The sequence below is a fragment of the Lissotriton helveticus genome, chromosome 12 (genome assembly GCF_964261635.1).
Source record: "Lissotriton helveticus chromosome 12, aLisHel1.1, whole genome shotgun sequence".
NCBI classification, from domain to species: Eukaryota; Metazoa; Chordata; class Amphibia; order Caudata; family Salamandridae; genus Lissotriton; species Lissotriton helveticus.
The window spans coordinates 621,186,843-621,209,199 of NC_136073.1; positions in this window are offsets into that span (position 1 = coordinate 621,186,843).

Consider the following 22,357-nt stretch of genomic DNA (forward strand, 5'->3'; position numbering starts at 1 on the left):
GCTGAAGATCTCCCTGGGACTTACAGCCTCCCCCCTTAAGCGCCCGCAAGGGAGCGGGCTACGGGGTGCGGGACTCTTCCCCTTCAGGTTTTTACCGGCTCCCTTTGCCATGGCCCTGGATTACAAAGATTGAAGGAGGATTGGAAAAGCATGCCCAGAACCATAGCAATGAATGAAAAACAAGATGGCGCGCCCATTGCGACCATGTGGGTAAGTTCGCAAGATATTTCCCCCGCGAGCACGCAAAAACGGACGCGAACACGCAATTGCGCCCCGCAAGTAGGAAATGCACAACGGGAGCATGCAACTAGCGCCCGGAAACGGAAATACACAATGCGAACACTGAAAATAAGATGGCCGCGCCCATGTACAACCGCATGGGTAAGTTCGCGGTAGCCGCGCTGAAAAAAATCCCGCGAACACGCAAAAATAAAAAAATCCGCAATTTCGCAAAAGTTCGTGGATTTTGCGGACCGTGAGTACGCATTCGCACGAATTTGCGTACCGCAAATTCGCAAAATTCGCCCATACTTAATGTTTAATACCCCATCTGCCGAGAAAGGTGTTTAACTCCTCAGATATTTAATTGAGGACCATTATCGTTAAAATTTCTACAGGATACCCCTCACACCAAAAAATATCCTCACAAAAAGCAATAATATTTTTTGATTTAGCCTCCTTTACAAAACCTACTTCAAGCCATTTGGAAAAGAAATGCATCAAAACTATTGCATATTTTTCCTCAGCACTTAACCCTTCAAAGGGCCACAAATGTCCATGGCTAACAATTCCCAAGGTTGTTTAGGAAATGAAACAGATCATATCAATGTTTCCTGAACCATGTGGGACTTATCACTGCAAGCACAGGGAATGCAATCATGTACACACCTTTCAATCTGTTTGTCCATCCCTGGCCCCCAAAAATCCATGCGAGCTCTTTTCTTCATAACAGTCGTGCCGCCATGACCCTCATGGAGCAAACACATAATTCTCTCTCTCAAACCCAGTGGAACAACCAGTCTCTCACTCCTTTTGACGATTCCGTTAATAGCAGATAAAATCATCCCATTCAAACTTGAAAGGCATCAACTCTTCATGCTTAATCCATCCATTCCTCTTCATCAATGGCGCCACCCCAGTCTTGTATGTCGGCCACCATCCACTCCTCATCACAGTTCTCATCATACTGTTCCAGCGGTAATATAGACAGACAAACAATCTACATTTATCTTCTGTATACCAGGTACATATTTTATGGTGAATACGTATTCTGGCAGACAGTATTACCATTTTGCAATGCGAGGGGTAGCCTTACTAGCACCAGTTGTAGTAAATAAATCTACTAAAGGTTTATGGTCTATACGTACTTCAAATTCCACTCCCCAAACAAAAATGTGAAAGTGCTGAATGCCCCACCAACAAGTAAGTGCCTCTTTCTCAATAGTTGAATACGTACTTTCCGCCCCCTTCAAAGTACGCAAGGCAAATGTAACCACCCTTTCTTGACCCTCATGAACCTGCATGAGTACAGCGACAAGACCGCAATTACTAGCATCTGTCACAACAATGGTCTTGTCCTCAAGATTAAAGAGTTTAAGTGAAACAGCATTCACAAAATCAAATGCATGTTAATGCTTGTCAGACCAAACAAATGTGACCCCTTTTTTCATAATGTCTCTTAAAAGACTTACAATGTCTGTAAAATGGTGAACAAACCTGGAATAATACTCTGCAATACCAAGTAAAGACCTTAACTGAACTTTGTCTTTGGGTGGAGGAGCTTTTCAATAGCCTCTACCAATTTAGGTTTAGGTTTAATATCATCAACTGTGAGAGTGTGTCCCAAATACTCAACTTCTTCTGTGTAAAAATTTGCATTTGTCCAAATCAGTGGTCAACCCCGCACTCTATAGCTTTAGCAATACCATTTTAAGAATGTCATCATATTGGTTTACACTTTTACCCCAGATTAAAACATTGTCCTGAAATACTAAAACATTAGGCATGTCCTTCAGAATTCCTTGCATAACTCTCTGGAAAACTGCAGATGCAGATGCCAGACTGAAGGGCATGCGAATGAATCGATAAACACCCTCTGGTGTTATAAATGAGGTTAAGTGCCTCGACCCCTCTTCCAAAAGAATCTGATGGTAGGCGTTATCTAAATCTAGTGTACTGAAATATCTACCTCCTCCCACACTGGCTAACATTTTGTTAATTCTAGGTTAAGGGGTAATGATCGATCCAGATGCAGTTGTTCAGAGCCCTGAGGTCAACATACATCCTGATTTTACCATTAGATTTTTTTGCGATGACAATGGGACTTAGCCATTCGGAAGCCTCAATAGGTTTGATTACCTTTTCATTACACAACCTCCGTAGTTCTTCTTTCAATAAACTCCTCATTGACAATGGAACATTCCTAACCATGTGTATCTTTGGTACGGCTCCTTGTTTTAGAATTATGCTGTGTACAAACTTAGAAAGGCAACCTAGCTCTTTCCTGAATAATTTAGGAAACAATTGTATACATTTGTTGTCAACTAGAGACGAAGTTACCAAACCTTGATTGGGATGATTGGGGTTGTGTATCATTCCTAATGCTTTTTGTTCCCTCCAACCTAATAGAGATCTCGCTTTTTCAACAGCATACACTTTGCATACCGTGTTTCTATTAAGATATGTTAATGCAGTTTAAAAAAAAACTAAAATTGATAACTTCTCACCACCGTATCCTTCAGGTTCAACATCAGAGACAGATAATTTCACACAATCTATTTTGTCCCATATATTCCTGTCAACTAATGTAAAAGGAGAACATGAATCTGCCCACATTAATATTTCCAAACCGTTGATGAAGACATTGAACTTTGGTGGACGATGTGAACATGTTTGTGGTTCATTATTGTCACAATGTACTACCATTACCTAAACACCATCAACATTGCTAATCTCATCATTAGCAAAACACACAAGGAAATGGACGGAATGTTACACAATGGCAAAACATTCACCCCCAGTCACAGATCTGGGTTTATTCCATCATTATTTTGTTCACCAAGCCACCCGAGGTCAGACATGGCCATATGCAAATCAGTCTTGACCCTGTGCCTCATGGGAACAGTCCAGCCCGAACTGCCAAGCCATGTCTTTCCTGGACCGGAATCAAGCATCCTAGGACCAGTTTATGGCTATCAGCCGTCTTCAGCCAGGATAGCTTGACTCCAGTGGCTTAGTGAGCACGGGACCCAAGTCTGGGCATACCCTTCCCACATAGGGTGAACAGCAAAACACACAAGGAGATGCACAGAACATTGCACAATGTCAAAACATTCACCCCCAGTCACAGATCTGGGTTTAATCCATCATTATTTTGCTCACCAAGCAACCCCAGTTCATACATGGCCATTTGCAAATCAGTCTTGTCCCTGTGCCCCATGGGAACAGTCCAGCCCGAACTGCCAAGCCATGTCTTCCTTGGACTGGAATCAAGCATCCTAGGACCGGTTTCTGGTTATCAGCCATCTTCAGCCAGGATAGCTTGACTCCAGTGGCTTAGTGAGCACGGGACCCACGTCTGGACATACCGTTCCCACATAGAGTGAACAGCAAAACACACAAGGAGATGGACGGAATGTTGCACAATGTCAAAACATTCACCCCCAGTCACAGATCTGGGTTTAATCCATCATTAATTTGCTCACCAAGCAACCCCAGTTCATACATGGCCATATGCAAATCAGTCTTGACCCTGTGCCCCATGGGAACAGTCCAGCCCGAACTGCCAAGCCATGTCTTCCTTGGACTGGAATCAAGCATCCTAGGACCAGTTTCTGGCTATCAGCCATCTTCAGCCAGGATAGCTTGACTCCAGTGGCTTAGTGAGCACGGGACCCAAGTCTGGGCATACCCTTCCCACATAGGGTGAACAGCAAAACACACAAGGAGATGAACGGAATGTTGCACAATGGCAACACATTCCCCCCAGTCACAAATCTGGGTTTAATCCATCGGTATTTTGCTCACCAAGCCACCCCAGTTCAGACATGGCCATATGCAAATCAGTCTTGACCCTGTGCCTCATGGGAACAGTCCAGCCCGAACTGCCAAGCCATGTCTTCCTTGGACCGGAAACAAGCATCCTAGGACCGGTTTCTGGCTATTAGCCATCTTCAGCCAGGATAGCTGGACTCCAGTGGCTTAGTGAGCTGTTAATGCATTTGTCACCCCGACTGGGACGGGTATGCTCAGACCTGAGTCCCGTGCTCTCCTTGCCACTGGAATCAAGTTATCCAGGCAGATGAGGGCTGAAAGCCCAAAACCGGTCCTTGGATGCTTGTTTTCAGTCCAGGGAGGACCTGGCTTGGCAGTTCGGCTGGATTGTTCCCATGGGGCACAGGGTCAAGACTGATTTGCATATGGCTGGGTACAAACTGTAATGGCATGGTGAGCAAAAAAACGATGGATTTAGCCCCAGATCTCTGCACTGGGGTGAATGTACGACATTGTTCGGCATTATGTCCATCAACTGTTGTTTCTGCATTTGTCACCCCGAGTGGGACGGGTATGCTCAGACGTGAGTCTCGTGCTCTCCATGCCTCTGGAATGAAGCTATCCAGGCTGATGAGGGGTGAAAGCCCGAAACCCATCCTTGGATGCTTGTTTCTAGTCCAGGGATGACCTGGCATGGCAGTTCGGGCTGGACTGTTCCCATGGGGCTCAGGGTCAAGACTGATTTGCATATGGCTGGGTTCAAACTGGAATGGCATGGTGAGCAAAAAAACAATGCATTTAGCCCCAGATCTCTGTACTGGGGTGAATGCATGACATTTTTCTGCATTCTGTCCATCAACTGTTGTTTTTGCATTTGTCACCCCGAGTGGGACGGGTATGCTCAGATGTGAGTCCCGTGCTCTCCATGCCACTGGAATCAAGCTATCCAGGCTGGTGAGGGGTGAAAGCCTGAAACAGGTCCTTAGATGCTTGTTTCCAGTCCAGGGAGGACCTGGCTTCACAGTTCGGGCAGGACTGTTCCCATGGGGCACAGGGTGAAGACTGATTTGCATATTGCTGGGTTCAAACTGGAATGGCATGGTGAGCAAAAAAAATTGATTCAGGCCCAGATCTCTGTACTGGGGTGAATGTATGACATTGTTCTGCATTCTGTCCATCAACTGTTGTTTTTGCATTTGTCACCCCAAGTGGGACGGGTATACTCAGATGTGAGTCCCGTGCTCTCCATGCCAATGGAATCAAGCTATCCAGGCTGATGAGGGCTGAAAGCCCGAAACCAGTCCTTGGATGTTTCTTTCCTGTCCAGGGAGGACCTGGCTTGGCAGTTTGGGCTGGACTGTTCCCATGGGGCACAGGGTTAAGACTGATTTGCATATGGCTGGGTTCAAACTGGAATGGCATGGTGAGCAAAATAACGATGGATTTAGGCCAGATCTCTGTATTGGGGTGAATGTATGACATTGTTCTGCATTTTGTCCATCAACTGTTGTTTTTGCATTGGTCACCCCGAGTGGGACGGGTATGCTCAGATGTGAGTCCCGTGTTCTCCATGCCAGTGGAATCAAGCTATCCAGGCTGATGAGGGCTGAAAGCCCGAAACCGGTCCTTGGATGCTTGTTTCTAGTCCAGGGAGGACCTGGCTTGGCAGTTCGGGCTGGACTGTTCCAATGGGGCACAGGGTCAAGACTGATTTGCATATGGCTGCGTTCAAACTGGAATGGTATGGTGAGCAAAAAAACAATGAATTTAAGCCCAGATCTATGTACTGGGGTGAATGTATGACATTGTTCTGCATTCTGTCCATCAACTGTTGTTTTTGCATTTGTCACCCCGAGTGCAACGGGTATGCTCTGACGTGAGTCCCGTGCTCCCCATGCCACTGGAATCAAGCTATCCAGGCTGATGAGGGCTGAAAACCCGAAACCGGTCCTTGGATGCTTGTTTCCAGTCTAGGAAGAACCTGGCTTGGCAGTTCCAGCTGGACTGTTCCCATGGGGCACAGGGTCAAGACTGATTTGCATATGGCCGGGTTCAAACTGGAATGGCATGGTGAGCAAAAAAGCAATGGATTTAGGCCCAGATCTCTGTACTGGGGTGAATGTATGACATTGTTCTGCATTCTTTCCATCAACTGTTGTTTTTACATTTGTCACCCCGAGTGGGACGGGTATGCTCAGACGTGAGTCACGTGCTCTCTATGCCACTGGAATCAAGTTATCCAGGCAGATGAGGGCTGAAAGCCCAAAACCGGTCCTTGGATGCTTTTTTCAGTCCAGGGAGGACCTGGCTTGGCAGTTCGGGCTGGACTGTTCCCATGGGGTACAGGGTCAAGACTGATTTGCATATGGCTGGGTTCAAACTGGAATGGCATGGTGAGCAAAAAAACAATGAATTTAGGCGCAGATCTCTGTACTGGGATGAATGTATGACATTGTTCTGCATTCTGTCCATCAACTATTGTTTTTGCATTGGTCACCCCGAGTGGGACGGGTATGCTAGGACGTGAGTCCCGTGTTCTCCATGCCAGTGGAATCAAGCTATCCAGGCTGATGAGGGCCGACAGCCCGAAACCAGTCCTTGGATGTTTGTTTCCTGTCCAGGGAGGACCTGGCTTGGCAGTTTGGTCTGGACTGTTCCCACAGGGCACAGGGTCAAGACTGATTTGCATATGGCTGGGTTCAAACTGGGATGGCATGGTGAGCAAAATAATGATGGATTTAGGCCAGATCTCTGTATTGGGGTGAATGTATGACATTGTTCTGCATTTTGTCCATCAACTGTTATTTTTGCATTGGTCACCCCGAGTGGGACAGGTATGCTCAGACGTGAGTCCTGTGTTCTCCATGCCAGTGGAATCAAGCTATCCAGGCGATGAGGGCTGAAATCCCGAAACCCATCCTTGGATGCTTGTTTCCAATCCAGGGATGACCTGGCTTGGCAGTTCGGGCTGGACTGTTCCCATGGGGCACAGGGTCATCCTTGGATTTAGGAGAGGGTGCATCCAAAATGGCTCTTACTAATTTAGTCTTTGGCCTTATCTCATGTCCTAAGTACACCACCTTATTCTCTAAAATTTACACTTTGAAATGTCTGCAGTGAGACACTTGTTGTTTAGAATATTTAAAACTTTCCTTAATCCTGAATCATGTTGTTGCATATTTTTTCCCATAATAAGGATATCCTCTTGAAAAAGATGACTCCCTGCATGTCTCCAAAAAGTTGTGTCATACGTCGTTGGAATACCGCAGCCGCGGATGCCAACCGAAATGGCATAGAATGAAAACGAAAACAGCCAAAAGGAGTACATAATGCTGTCAAAATCAGACTAGAATGGTGTAAAGAAATCTGGTGGTACGCTGAAGATAAATCTAGCGTAGAAAAATACTTGGTTACACGAGTTAACAACAACATTTTGTCGATTCTAGGTAAAGGGTATTGATAGACTATTATGTTGTTATCGCACAAACAAATTTTTCCATTGGCCCGTCTAGCGATGACCAATGGAGAAATCCACTCTGCAGCTTCAATCGGCTCTATGATACCATTTTCTTGTAATTTCAGCAATTCACTCTTGACCTCATCTTTAACAATAACATGTATGTTGCACACCTTACCTTATGTACTTTAGGAACAGCATTACTTTTTAACCTTATACGATGTGAAAAGTCTTTGAATTTACCAATATTACCTGAGAGCACATTCGGAAATTCTTTAAGAGCCCAATTTTTTGTATCTCCACTCTCACCAGTAACAAGAACTTGTTCAGGGCTGTTGGGATCTAAAATGATATGTAAAGATCTTTCGTCCTTCCAGCCTAAAACCGAAGGACCATCAATAGCAATATACAATTTACAAAAAAAATTGCGATTTTGAAATTCAAATACTAATTGGCGATATACTAACATATCAATTTGTCACCAGTAAAACTTTCTGGAAAAATATCAGTGGGCTCAAGGTGAGGTCCCAAATCATTAAGTAATTCCTTTTCCCATACACTTTTGTTAACAATAGTGAATGGAGAACCAGAATCCGCAGCAACCTGTAAAGGAATACCACCAAACTTTACAATACACACAGGTTTGCTTCATTTATTTTCACCAACATTTAGAAATATATTGCACTTTTTGTTTTCAGCAAGGTTGGAATCAGAATCATAATCCGAAGAATCAGTGTCAGTAATGCAGGTAACTTTAGATCGTTGAATTGAGTTCTTATTGCATACTTTGGTGAAATGTACTAAAACGCCACAATTAAAACAATTAGTGGATCTGGCTGGACACTTTTCAAAACCTGCATTATGATTCTTGTCACCACAACGATAACATGCAAATGTAGACGAGTCATTTTGATTAAATTTGGATTTGTTAAATGATTTATAATTGAAGGATTTTGTTTGAACATTGTTGTTAGATTGGAAATTCTTGTTACTTTTCTTTTTTGAATACTCATTGCTTTTCTTACTGTCAGAAATTTTACTAACCGTAGGAGTAAAAGTAGAAGTAGATTCGGACTGTTCTGATAGTGCTTTGGAACTTCTGTCCGAAAGTTCAGCTTTTTTCAAAAGTGTAATTACATCCTTAAGGCTCGATTCACCTTCAATCCACAGTCTATCTTGAATGCTTTTATTTCTTGTGCAAACAACAACTTGATCCCTAATGAGTTCATCATGTAACGCACCAAATTTACAATGTGCAGCTAATAGTTTCCATTGGGACACATACTCTTCTACAGTTTCGTGATGAAGCTGTTTTCTTTTGAAGGAGGCACGTCTAGTAACTCCAATGCAAACAGTAGGTGAATAACGTTCAGTCAGATCTAACATAGCTGCTTTAAAAATATCAAAATCACCCGATCTCTCTGGTTTTTGTATCTGATTATAAACTCTTAGCCCTTCAGGACCAGGACTGTGTAAAAGCATTCTTTTTTTCCTTTCGGGAGAAAGAGTGCCTACATTGTCTTCTAAGGTAGCTATATCATTTCAAAAATATTCCTTCCATTCAGCCCATTTAATAATAGGTTCAACAGGGGCTGTAAGAAATTCTTTAGGAGTACTAATATTGATGTTTATACATGAGGATGAGTTTGAAGCAGTAGAAGAAGTAGAGGCTGAAGTGTCTGTGGAATTGTTGTTACTCATGGTGAAACCAAAAGTGATTCATAAAAATAAGTATCACAAAATGAGTTTAAATTTGCTTAAAATGTGTAAAAATATGATGAATCCAGTTAACTTACTTGCGATGAAGTTACTCCGGCAAATTTGATGAGAAGAATGTCCTGACGTGCTCATAAATAAAGCATTGAAGTTCGCAGTGAATTCAAAATGGTGGCACGTTCACCGCGTAAGGTTACGTAACGTGACCTCTGACGTGTGAAGACAAACAACGTAGACGCAGGGAAAAGTGTCTGCTGTGAGCGGTATCAATTAAGGCATTGCTATGCACTGCGAATCTTAAGCGCGGAAGCGGGAGAAGAACAGTGCAGTCAGCAACGATGAACGAAGGACAAATTCAAAAGTATACAATCACATCGGGTGAGTAGGATAAAGGTATAATATGTAAAAAAAAAATACTCACTCGAAACTTGCATACACAGCTTGAATTGCGCAAGAAAGATTGTGCACATGAAGAAATAAAGGCGGAAATGAGAAAGAGGCTGGTTACATTCAAAACCGCTCAATCTACTCACAGTTCGCTCGACGCTTGTAACACATAGTTCATGAAGAGATTAGAAAACATCGTCAACAGTTTTCCATCAAGTAGAACTCAGAAATTCTGCAACATCTTTTATTTTCAGTTGTTTTCCTTCTTTAGCTGTTTCCTCCATCGTGGTTGCAATTTTGAAGGCTCTTACTAGCTACAGGTTATTAATGGTGTACAGGCCCATCAGCTACCAGAAATACTCCACACTACCTCGGGAGCCCAGGAGAGTTAGCAAGGTTCAACCATGACATCCACCCATTAGAACATAAACCGTCTAGCGGTATTACGATGTCTATATTCGAAATGTGCAATGGATAAATATAGCATATCATCCTGGGCAGTTTGTGGCTCTCTTTATAACTGTTTTTTTTATAAACTTAGCTTTTACTGTCAAAATAGCATAGGACCCATCTCCTTAAGCAAATATTTCAGCCTTGTTTCTTTTGTGTCTTCACAATGCCAATGACTCCATACGGAGCTCCATTGGAGTCAGGGCACAAGTCGGCGGTACACGCAGGTACATGGGGTCCACCCCAGTATTTTCACAGGGTGGACACTTTCCCCCCTGCCAAAAACGTTGACCTCACAGAAATATGCTGAACTTGTCCCAGTGTAATTTCCAGACACCGGACACGTTCTGTAATGTAATGTAATGTAAGCACCCATTTGTATAGCGCAACTATCGCTCCAAGGAGCATCTTGGCGCTTCACACCCAACCCTGCTGAAATAGGTTGGAAGACAGAAGGCAGTATCACGCAGTACAATCACTACACCAATGCTCTGCAGGCTACATCAGAGAGCGAGAAGATCCATGTTTTCAAAGATCTCCTGAAGTCATTCTCCTTGACTATACAGCGAAGCTGAGCTGGCAATTTATTCCAAGCTCTTGATCCCAACACAAAAAGAGATTTCCCTCCTTTGGTGGCTAGTCTAAATCTGGGTACAACTAAAAGGTTTTGATTGGCAGACCTCAGGCAGCGTGTTGGCATACAGCGTTGAAAGCCCCTCAGAAGATATCTGGGGCCTTGAGACTGAAAGGCTCTAAAGGTAATCACAAGAATCTTAAATAATACACGCTTGTGAATAGGCAGCCAATGGAAAGCTTTAAGCGCCGCCGAGGCAGATGATCTTCTCTGCCAGCGGAGTACCGAGTGAGCTGCAGCGTGTTGGACCATCTGCAGTCTATGCAGCACCGCTTTATTGGTGCCTGCATAAAGACTGTTGCAGTAGTCCAATCTAGATGTCATAAGGGCCACTGCAACAGTCTTTCTGGCTGCCAGAGGAAGAAGATCAAAAAACTTCCTCAATGATTTGATGATCTGAAAACACGAGCCCGCTACGGGTACTGCCTGCTGTTTAAATGAAAGTTGGTCATCAAATTTGACCCCAAGATTTCGCGCAGAAGCAATAGTATTAGGGGGAGCTTCTGCGCCTTCAGGCCACCATTGTGAGGGGGAAAACGCGTTTAGAGATCCAAAAGATATTATCTCTGTCTTCCCCGAGTTACATCTGAGGTGATTGTTAGTCATCCACTCAAATGTAGCCCGGAGACAGTTCATCAAATTTTCTTCTGCCCCCGGCAGCTCCCTATCCAGCACTAAAATCAGCTGGGTATCGTCAGCGTACGATATGACTTCAATCTGGTAGGACGCAATCAACTCGATCAAGGGGACCATATAAAGATTAAATAGAACAGGACTCAAACTAGCGCCCTGTGGGACCCCTGAGTTGATGATCTTTTCCTGAGATTTATAGTCACCTAGTACTATTACCTGATGACGCAGAGATAGGAAATTAATAAGCCATGCCAGCACCATTCCACCCACACCTGCGTTCTTCAAACGGTCGATCAAGATTGAATGTGCGACCGTATCGAAGGCCGCCGATAGATCAAGTAAAATCAGGACGGCCTTCTTCCCTTGGTCCAGTGCCATGGGTAATGTCTCGGCTGAGAACAAAAGAACGGACTCAGTCGAGTGCTTGGACCGAAACCCTGATTGATTGGAGTGTAAGATGTTATTCTCCTCTAAGAAACTCGTCAGCTGGTAATTGACGAATTTCTCCGTCAGTTTAAACACTGCCGGGAGTAGGGAAATAGGACGCAGGTTAGACAGAACGGTTGGGTCTGATAGGGCTTTTTTTGCAGTGGCATAACCGCTGCACATTTCCAATCATCTGGGATTACAGCAGTGGCCAGCGAAGAGTTGATGATACTATTAATCATTGGATTTAGCTCCGCAGCCAAAGTTCGAAGGACCATGGGCGGGCATGGATCAAATGGGGATCCAGATTTTATGACCGAAATGGCCTGGTACGAGTCCTCCAGAGAGACCTGCGCAAATGATTCCAAACAAGAGTTATTGGGTGTCAAAGCGTCTGTCCTCATTTTATCCGGGTTAACCGGAATGGAGGGACTCAATGGGAAATCCCTGACAATGTCCTGAATCTTCTTGTCAAAATAGTCGGCTATATCATTACAGAGCGAGCGCGAGGGGGGCATCTCCTGGGAGAGTGCAGTGGGATTAGTAAAACTCTTAACTATCTTGAAGATCTCCTTCTGTCCCCTTTCCGAGGAAGAGATAGCCTCCAGATAGTACGTTTTTTTTGCCAGCTTAATTGCGGCATGATAATTCTTACGTGCCACTTTATAGATGTCACGAGCAGCGAGCTCATATTTCCTTCGCCATCTGCGCTCCAAGGATCTTACTGCACTTAGTTCCATTTTCAAAGCTAATGTGAACCAAGGGGCGCTCTTTTTATTTGTGGAGCCATGTGTGTTACCACGCTTCTTCCTTACATCCAAGGATGAGCCGAATGTTGCTAACCATTCGCAATATTGCTGGTTATATGTTAACGTGCACCCTGTTAAACCAGGTTTGCTGGCCCTCAACTTCTCCATGAGCTCCGGACGTGCTAGGGCAGTGATCCAATCTGGCTTGTGGCCGGCCGTTTGTAGGTCTGCATTAGAGATCGGAACCTTCTGTTTTACCAAAAGATGAAATGGGATGAGTTTGTGATCAGACCAAGTCAAGGTGTATGGAGCCTTAACTGACAAACCATCCATATTAGTACAAATGCAGTCCAGGACATGGCCTGCTGCATGAGTGGGTTCCGATGTCAGCAGGGTAAGGCCGAGTGTGTTTATAATATCCATAAAATCACTGGTACCAGGCTCTTTAATGGAGTCTAGATGAAGGTTAAGGTCTCCCATCACCGTACAATGTGCGAACCTAAGAGTAAGCTCGCTCAGAGTGTCTCCCACACTTTCCATAAAATCTGTCCGAGGGCCAGGTGGGCGATAGATTAGGGCACCGGAAAAGGAGAGGGAGTCATGGATGGTAAGGCAAAAATCCATAGCCTCCGCTCCTTTGATGTCAGGCAGTTCAAATGTTGTACATTTGATGGTGGTGCGATAAATAATTGCCAGGCCGCCTCCCCGCTGCAATGGTCTATCCAATCGTTGGATTGAGAAGGCATGAGGGAGAGCCACAGCTAAATCAGGATTGCACCATAGACGAAGCCATGTTTCGGTGACAAATAGGCAATCTAAGTCCATTTCGATGATCAAGTCATGGACATGCTGGGCATTTTTGCATAGCGACCTGGCATTAAGAAGCCCCCCCCCGAAGAACAGTTGAGTGAGAGTAAGCATGAGAACTTAATACGGGGGTGAGCTTTGTCTTACAGTGCTGACATACGACTGTTTCCTTCCAAGTATCTGGGGACAAGAGATTGTGACAAGAGGGAGAGTGAATATTAAAGGAGCCCAACCAGTCCCTAGAGTTCACTATAGGTATAGGTATGGGGGCGGCTTCCCTTACCCTTGCCGCAGCCTCGACGCGGACGAGCGCAGACGGGCAGGACTCTGGCTGGACTCCGGCGTGAGTCCGGCAATTCCGCTGCGCGTTCCCGCTGCGCGGCATCAGGCAGGTTTGAGTAGGGCCGAGTTCAGCCAGGCAGAAGACTAGGGCGCTCACCAAAATGGCGCCGCGTTTTTGTCCCTGCCTACCACCAAGATGGCTGGGGGCGTGGGTATGAGGAGCTAAGTGGCCCGCCAAACAGCGGTGAGCTATTTCATTTAAATGCAGGTAAGCGCTATGTGTGCTTTTTAAAAGAAAATAATGTCGGCGATTTAGTGATTTTATTAAAAATATAACTATGCGGCGATATTAAAAGCGCATACTAGCGCAATGTACTCAGGCTAGGCAGCGCGTCGTGTGCAGCAAGCGCAGCGTTGCTACGTACCTTAGTCCAGGACCGAGCAGGCAGGTACAAGCGTCTTAAGTAGGGCCGAGTTCAGCCAGGCAGAAGACTAGGGCGCTCACCAAAATGGCACCGCGTTTTTGTCCCTGCCTACCACCAAGATGGCTGGGGGCGTGGGTATGAGGAGCTAAGTGGCCCGCCAAACAGCGGTGAGCTATTTCATTTAAATGCAGGTAAGCGCTATGTGTGTTTTTTAAAAGAAAATAATGTCGGCGATTTAGTGATTTTATTAAAAATATAACTATGCGGCGATATTAAAAGCGCATACTAGCGCAATGTACTCAGGCTAGGCAGCGCGTCGTGTGCAGCAAGCGCAGCGTTGCTACGTACCTTAGTCCAGGACCGAGCAGGCAGGTACAAGCGTCTTAAGTAGGGCCGAGTTCAGCCAGGCAGAAGACTAGGGCGCTCACCAAAATGGCGCTGCGTTTTTGTCCCTGCCTACCACCAAGATGGCTGGGGGCGTGGGTATGAGGAGCTAAGTGGCCCGCCAAACAGCGGTGAGCTATTTCATTTAAATGCAGGTAAGCGCTATGTGTGCTTTTTAAAAGAAAATAATGTCGGCGATTTAGTGATTTTATTAAAAATATAACTATGCGGCGATATTAAAAGCGCATACTAGCGCAATGTACTCAGGCTACGCAGCGCGTCGTGTGCAGCAAGTGCAGCGTTGCTACGTACCTTAGTCTGCAGCGCCTGTACATTGTCTGCTTTCCATTCCCAGCAGCAATGTGCAGGCAGCAGGGAGATTTTTTTTCACCTTCAGCTGGGCAAAGTTAAGGGGCCATCAGGCAACCTTTTGTTTGAATATCCTGACTAGAGGTGGCCTGGAACCTCACACTTAAATGTAAATGCCACGGAGGGGAAACAAAGGCACACAGCTTGTTATCTCTTCACAGGTTCTTAAGAGAGGCATGCTTTTGACTTTGCTCAGTCCTTGTATATAAGAGATGCATGCACTGTAAGAATATCAGGTGGAGTATTTGGGATAACTGGGCTGAAAATTCCTCTCTACTTTAATTTCTTACAATTTGTTCTCCTCACTTATGGGAAGCTACTTATCACCTAATGTAACTCTTAACAGGTAACTTAACTTTCATAGCTTTTTTTTGTATCATTAATCCAATGATTAAGAATCAGTAAGTTACAGTATATTCTCATGAAGCTAGGAGAGTAACCAAGAGGGATTGGTGACACCAGCATGAGAACCTGTACAAATCGGAGAAAAGAGAAAGTCCACTCAGAACAGAAGGATCCCGTGATGGTCACCATCCCCTCCCTGAGTGGGTATCTGTTAGACCTGTCAGCCCTTTGGGTGGTCCCTCCTATTATTTATTTATTTTTGTGCCCTTTCTGCCTCCTAACCTTGTTTTTTTATGTCCACTGGATTTTTTAGGTGTTGTCCTAGGGGTTAGGTACTCCTTGACCCTATAATTTTTTTAGGCCTAGATGCCCCCCCCTTTATCATGAAAATTTAGTTCTAAAAAATGGTGTCTTGTAACTGCCACTACTGATCACCTCAGAAAATGGACCCATAGGATAACATAGGGACACTCTAGAACCTTCCAGCTGGTTCTGGTAGCCTGACGCCAGCCTATATAAGGGTCAGAGCTAGGGCGGCCATTTTGGAGTGACCAGTGAGGTATTTGGAACCTGGTCGGGAAAGGAGTGAGGCGATATTGTGGGGAGGAAGGCGCACTGAGTGAGGGGAGATCGTCCTCTGGGCCGGCTGCCTCCTTAAATGACGTGTCCCCCTACCTATCGACCAGGCCCTGCCATGGTGGAATGACTTCCGGCTCCCTGCATTCGTCAAGTGCTCCTAGGCTAACCTCAGTGTGCTGTATAAAGTTGGCCTGGGGAATCAACGCGTAGAAGCAACCGTGACCAAAGAGACACTCACTGTGGAAGAGGCCCTGGAGCGCTGAGAGAAGGTTCCCCGGCAGCAGTTGTAATGACCATTTGCGCGGGAGTGTGCCTGCCGTGTAATACTTCCTCTGGAGTTGCTGAGGGGAAGTCAGGTAAGCGCAACTGAGGAGCGGCAGAAGCGGGAAAACTCCACAACTGGTGCTGTAGTGACGGAAGAGGCGGAGAGGAGCTGAAGGAGGCCGGCCGTGGGCGGAGTCCTGAGTTCATGCGGAGTCGGCGAGGGAAGAGCCCCGGAAGAGCTGCGTATCGCCCTGAATACCGGCAAGACGGAAGCGGTGAGGTCGCGCCCGGTTTAATCAGGCGAGTGTAGACTGCTGACAGCGGAGCCTTCCCTGGCTCTTAAAGGACTGTACGGGCCCAGCTGGGAAGCGAACTGACGGAACTACGTGGACACAGTAAGCAGGGGCATCTGTTGGGCGGGAGGAGAAAGCCGCATTCAGACCTGCGTTCCCCCATCCTAGTGACTCGTACCACAAGCGGTACTCATTAACTGCGGAACTGACACACCCCAGAATTTGCCAGGCTTGGGTAGATTTTTACGAGAGAGAGATCCCGTTATATAAACAAAACCTGTCATCTAAAGGAAAGCTGGGCAACGAAGGAGACTCATGAGGGGTGAGAAGGGACGGTAAAAAGAAACCATTCGCCTTCAATTCACTAATGGGGGTCCGGAGTGATCTTGAGCTTTAACCTACCCGATAAATGTAGCCACAAAGAAAGCTAACTGACTCTAGGACAAGACGGAGTAGTCTGTCTGGTATAACCCAATGAGCAGCTGGGTGGAAATCTTTGCAAGTGAACCACTGGGGGTATATGACCAATGTTTCTTTGTTTTACATGTATTGATTGATTACCTTGCCTATCGTTATTCAGGTATTCCTCTATTGAGCCAAGGTACTAAAGGGCTAAGTGGGGTGTAATTGATGAAAATCTGTAACCTGCTGCCAATAGTAACTTTGAACTCTCAAGGGTAAGGTTCAACTGTAATTAACTGCATAGAGAATTGATATTTTCTAGATGCTGCAATTGAAACTGTGGAATATTTACTGCTATTGGAAGGAGTAAGAGATATCATTGAGCTCTTTTCAATTGGGGGAGAAAAATGTTGTTTGTGCTATTTTGAACTGGTGCATATGTACGTAAACCAGCGTAGAACTATTTAATGTATTGAAACTCAAACTGCTAAGAAACAAAGAGATTATTTTATAAAACAGCTCGTATTTTTCTAAGATTGGTGTAGTGTCCTTATTTTTGTGGATGTGTACTGAATTACTGTATTGGTGTGATGCAAGCTTAACACAAGCTGTCTCCGGATTTAGCCCTATCCACTCTGTGCCACGCTACACAAATTGAACTGGGTTCCCCCCAGGTCCAACATATTGGTGGCCAGTGGTGGGATCCGAGCTTGTGCTTGCATCCACTTTATAGTAACGCATTGCGTACCACAGGCCTACATCTGGAGTTTTCTCCCAGCGGACTCCCTAATTAATATTTTTGCTTTTCCAAATTTACTCCTGGTGGTGGGTGGAGGTAGCCCTTACTTAACGCCCTTCCTTTTAACTTAAAAGTGGTTGTTTGAGTCCCTACTGACAAGATGGAATTTGATTTGGAGGAGTTGGAGACCTACACTGCAGCCCAACTCAGGGAATTTTGTCAAAGTAAGGGAGTGTTTTTCAAGCGTGGTGCTAAAAGGGGGGAACTCCAGACCAGCTTGAGAGCGTGGGTGACAGCTCACCCAGATGGAAAGGAAGAGGAAGAGGCCGACCGGGACACTGTCATCGGGGTAGATGTATTGTACCGACCTGAGGGGGAGAACCTACTGACAGGTCCCAGAACACTCTCAAGGGAGGGCAGCAGTGTTTCCGTGAGGAGTCTTACTGAAGCTGAACTAGCGGACAGGAGGGAGGAGAGGCAGTTAAAATGGGAGTTGGCAAAATTAGAGAAGGAGAGGGAGGAGAAGAGGCTAGCTCATGAGTTGAGTCTCAGAGAGTTAGACTTTAAGGCCCTGCAAGTAGGGACTCCCAGTACTCCTAATGGTGGCAGCAAATCCAAAGATACAACCAGGGAACCCAGACCCTATTTACCAAAGGACGTAGTCGCCAGCTACAGCGCAGGGGATGACATTGCCAAGTGGCTGGCTGCCTATGAGGTCTCCTTAAGAGCCCATGGGATACTGGAGAAACACTGGGGAGGTGGCTTGTATGAATACATGCCTCCTGCAGGAAGGGATACACTATTGGCCCTAGAGCAGGGAGAGCAGACCCACTACCCCACCATGAAAGTGGCGCTGATAAAAAAGTTTGGGCTGACTCCAGAAAAATACCGACAGAAATTTAGGAGCAGCCATAAACTAAGCACACAGAATTGGGTGGATTTTCTGGACTACGCAAAGAAGGCATTAGAGGGTTGGGTACAAGGCAGCGAGGTGGGGGACTATGAGGGGTTGTATGACCTAATCCTCAAGGAGCACCTACTCGAGAAATGTTTTCCCGAGCTGCGACAACACCTGGTGGACAGCAAGCTGACCAGCCCCCGGAAGCTTGCTGAGGAGGCGGACATCTGGGCTAGTACCCGGGTGTCCACAAAGGGGACTGAAGGGGATTCCCAAAGGACCGGACAGGGCGCCCCCCAGAAGAAAGAGGGGGGAGATAAAAAGAGGGAGTTCTCAAAAGGCCCCCAAAACAATTTTCAGGGAAAAGAAACAGGATATAGTCCCAAGGCTAACCCGCCAAGAAACCCTCATCCTGACCATAGTCAGCAGCCAAGGGTTGTCCGCTGCTATGAGTGTGGTGGGGTTGGGCACTATAAAGGTGATGTCAAGTGCCCAAAGAGACCACCCCCCCCCACTGGAGGAAAAACCCTGGGAGTAGCTAGTGTAGTGCTCGGAGAGGAGTTGCCCTTAGATAAAGGGGGGGAGTGGGCGGGTGTCACCTTAGTGTCCCTGGGAGATCGGGATTTGGTTCCTAAGATCCAGGTGCCCTCAAATACTACTAAGTATGGGCAGTGGGTCACCATCAATGGCCAAAGAGGGGAAGCTCTGAGAGATACAGGAGCCAGTATGACTATGGTAAGAAGTCATCTGGTGTCTCCAGAGGAGGTGATTCCACATGTACTCCACCCTGCCGCGATGGCTGACGGCAGAATGGGCCACTACCCAGTGACCGAGGTTCCATTTGAGTGGGAAGGGGTTGCAGGTTCACTTCGAGTTGCCGTAAGCCCTGCCGTGCCAGTGGATTGTCTGTTGGGGAATGATATGGAGCACAATGCTTGGAAGGAGGTGGAATACCGGACTCATTCTGAGAGGCTGGGTACACCTGACTGGGCCTGTGCTAGCACAAGGTCCGCGACTACCCGGAGGGGGATTTCGCTTGGGCTGGAGCCTGGAACAAAGGCACAGCCGGCTGCCAAAAAGGGAAAGATGCGGGGACAGGAGAAACCTGCCTCGGCATCCACGCCCCGTGAGACGGATAGGCCACCTGCGGTGGTGGACCAGGAGTCCACCGAGGGGGATGTTATCCCCCTGGAGAACCTACCTATCCCTGCCGAGTGGCATGTGGAAGGAGGGCCTACCAGGGAGGAGTTTTGTAAGGGCCAGAAGGAGTGCCCTACCCTTGAGGGACTAAGGCGACAGGCCAAAGCCCAGGCAGCAGGTAACGTTACGGGGAACTACCATATTTATTGGGGGGATGGTCTCCTCTACAGTGAGCCAAAGGCACCAGTGCACGGTTCGTCACGGGCCTTGGTTGTCCCTCAACGTTACCGAGCCTTTCTTTTAGAACTGGCTCATGAGATACCCTTGGCAGGACACTTAGGTCAGGACAAGACCTTTGCCCGGCTTGTCCCACACTTTTATTGGCCTCAGGTGAAGGTGGCGTCCGACACTTACTGCCGGACATGTGTGTCTTACCAAGCCAGTGGGAAAACAGGGGTGAAGCTGAAAGCTCCCCTGGAACCACTTCCTGTCGTTAGCACCCCCTTTGAAAGGGTGGGCATCGACATTGTGGGGCCATTGGATCCACCAACTTCAGCTGGTCACAGGTTCATCCTGGTGGATCACGCCACCCGATACCTAGAGGCAATTCCTCTGAGGATCATTATTGCACCTGCAGTGGCGAGGGCCCTGATGGGGATCTTTACCCGAGTGGGTTTCCCCAAGGAAGTTGTGTCCGACAGGGGGACCAACTTCATGTCAGCTTACATGCGGGCTATGTGGAAGGAGTGTGGGGTTACCTACCGGTTCACCACTCCTTACCACCCACAGACCAATGGTCTAGTGGATAGGTTCAACAAAACCTTGAAATGCATGATCAGAAGTCTGCCTGAGAGCCTGCGGAGGAAATGGGACGTCTTCCTACCCTGTCTGTTGTTTTCCTACAGGGAAGTTCCACAGAAGGGAGTGGGCTTCAGCCCCTTCGAGCTTCTGTATGGGCACCCTGTGCGTGGACCTCTTAGCCTGGTGAAAGACGGATGGGAAAAGACTTCCAGGAAGCTTCCCCAGGATGTGGTGAGCTACATGCTTGCCTTCCGGAGCCAAATGGCTAAGTTGTGAATGCAAGCTTCTGACAACTTGGAAGCCAGCCAAGCAGTGATGAAGGAGTGGTATGACCACAATGCTCATCCAGTGGAGTTGGAGCCTGGCCAGAAAGTGTGGGCGATGGAACCTGGGGAGCTTAGTGCCCTCCAGGATCGCTGGACAGGCCCCTTTGAGGTGATGGAGAAGAAGGGTAAGGCCACTTACTTAGTGGATCTGAAGACCCCCCGGCAGCCCCTGCGGGTGCTCCATGCTAATCGCCTCAAACCCCACCATGAGAGGCCCGAGGTCATCTTGATGATGGTGACTGATGGAGCAGAGGAAGCGGAAAGTGAACCTCTCCCTGATCTATTTTTGTCTCAGGAAAAGGATGGGTCGGTGGAGGGAGTGATTCTCTCCCCATCCCTAACTCCTGAGCAGCGGGAGGACTCCCGCCAGGTCCTGGAGCAGTACTCCTCGCTGTTCTCCCTTGTCCCGGGAAGAACCCACCTGTGTACCCATGATGTGGACACAGCAGACAGTCCACCTGTGAAGTCTAAGATCTACCGGCTGTCAGACAAGGTGAAGGCCAGCATCCACAGTGAAGTTACTAAGATGCTGGAGCTCGGAGTAATTGAACCTTCTTGTAGCCCCTGGTCCAGTCCGGTGGTTCTGGTACCAAAAGCCGGGCACCACTCCAGAACTAAGGTTCTGTGTGGATTACCGGGGAATGAATTCAGTGATCAAAACTGATGCACATCCGATCCCTAGAGCCGATGAACTTATTGACCGGCTGGGAGCTGCCCAATATTTGAGTACCTTTGACCTCACTTCAGGGTACTGGCAGATCTCCCTTACAGATGGAGCAAAGGAAAGGTCAGCCTTCTCCACGCCTGAGGGCCACTACCAGTTCTGCATAATGCCCTTTGGGCTCAAGAACGCCCCTGCCACCTTTCAGCGGCTAGTGAACCAGGTCCTCTCAGGGATGGAGGCCTTCTCCGCTGCTTATCTGGATGACATTGCCGTCTTCAGCAGCAGGTGGGAGGATCATTTGTGTCACTTACAAGCTGTTCTCCAGGCCCTGAAACAGGCTGGCTTGACAATCAAGGCCAGTAAATGTCAGATCGGGCAGGGGTCGGTTGTGTACCTAGGCCACTTGGTGGGCAGGGGAACGGTGCAGCCCCTCCAGGCAAAGATTGAGGCAATCATGGCCTGGGAGCCCCCCAAGACTCAAACCGAGGTCCGAGCTTTCTTGGGCCTCACAGGTTACTACCGTCGCTTTGTGAAGGGGTATGGCACTATTGTGGCACTCCTAAAGGAGCTTACATCCAAGAAGCAACCCCGATGGGTAGTCTGGACGGAGGCTTGTCAGCAAGCCTTTGATAAGTTGAAACAAGCAATGTGTGCAGCACCAGTCCTAAGGGCCCCGGATTTTTCCAAGGAATTCCTTATCCAGACAGATGCATTAGAGCATGGCATCGGGGCAGTGTTATCGCAACTCAATGAAGAGGGTCTGGATCAACCGGTTGTCTTCCTGTCCAGGAGACTGCTTCCCCGGGAACAGAAGTGGAGTGCAATTGAGCGGGAAGCCTTTGCAGTGGTATGGGCTCTGAAGAAGTTACGGCCATACCTGTTTGGCTCGCGCTTCCTGGTTCAGACCGACCATCGACCCCTTTGTTGGCTGATGCAAATGAAGGGGGAGAATCCCAAGCTGTTGAGATGGTCCATCTCCCTACAGGGAATGGACTTCCGGGTGGAACATCGGTCAGGAGTGTATCACGCCAATGCAGTTGGTCTCTCCAGGTATTTCCGCCTTAGTGATGAGAACTCCCAAGGGGTTGGGTAGCTCTCCCCACTTTCAGCTGGGGGGGACGCGTGTTAGACCTGTCAGCCCTTTGGGTGGTCCCTCCTATTATTTATTTATTTTCGTGCCCTTTCTGCCTCCTA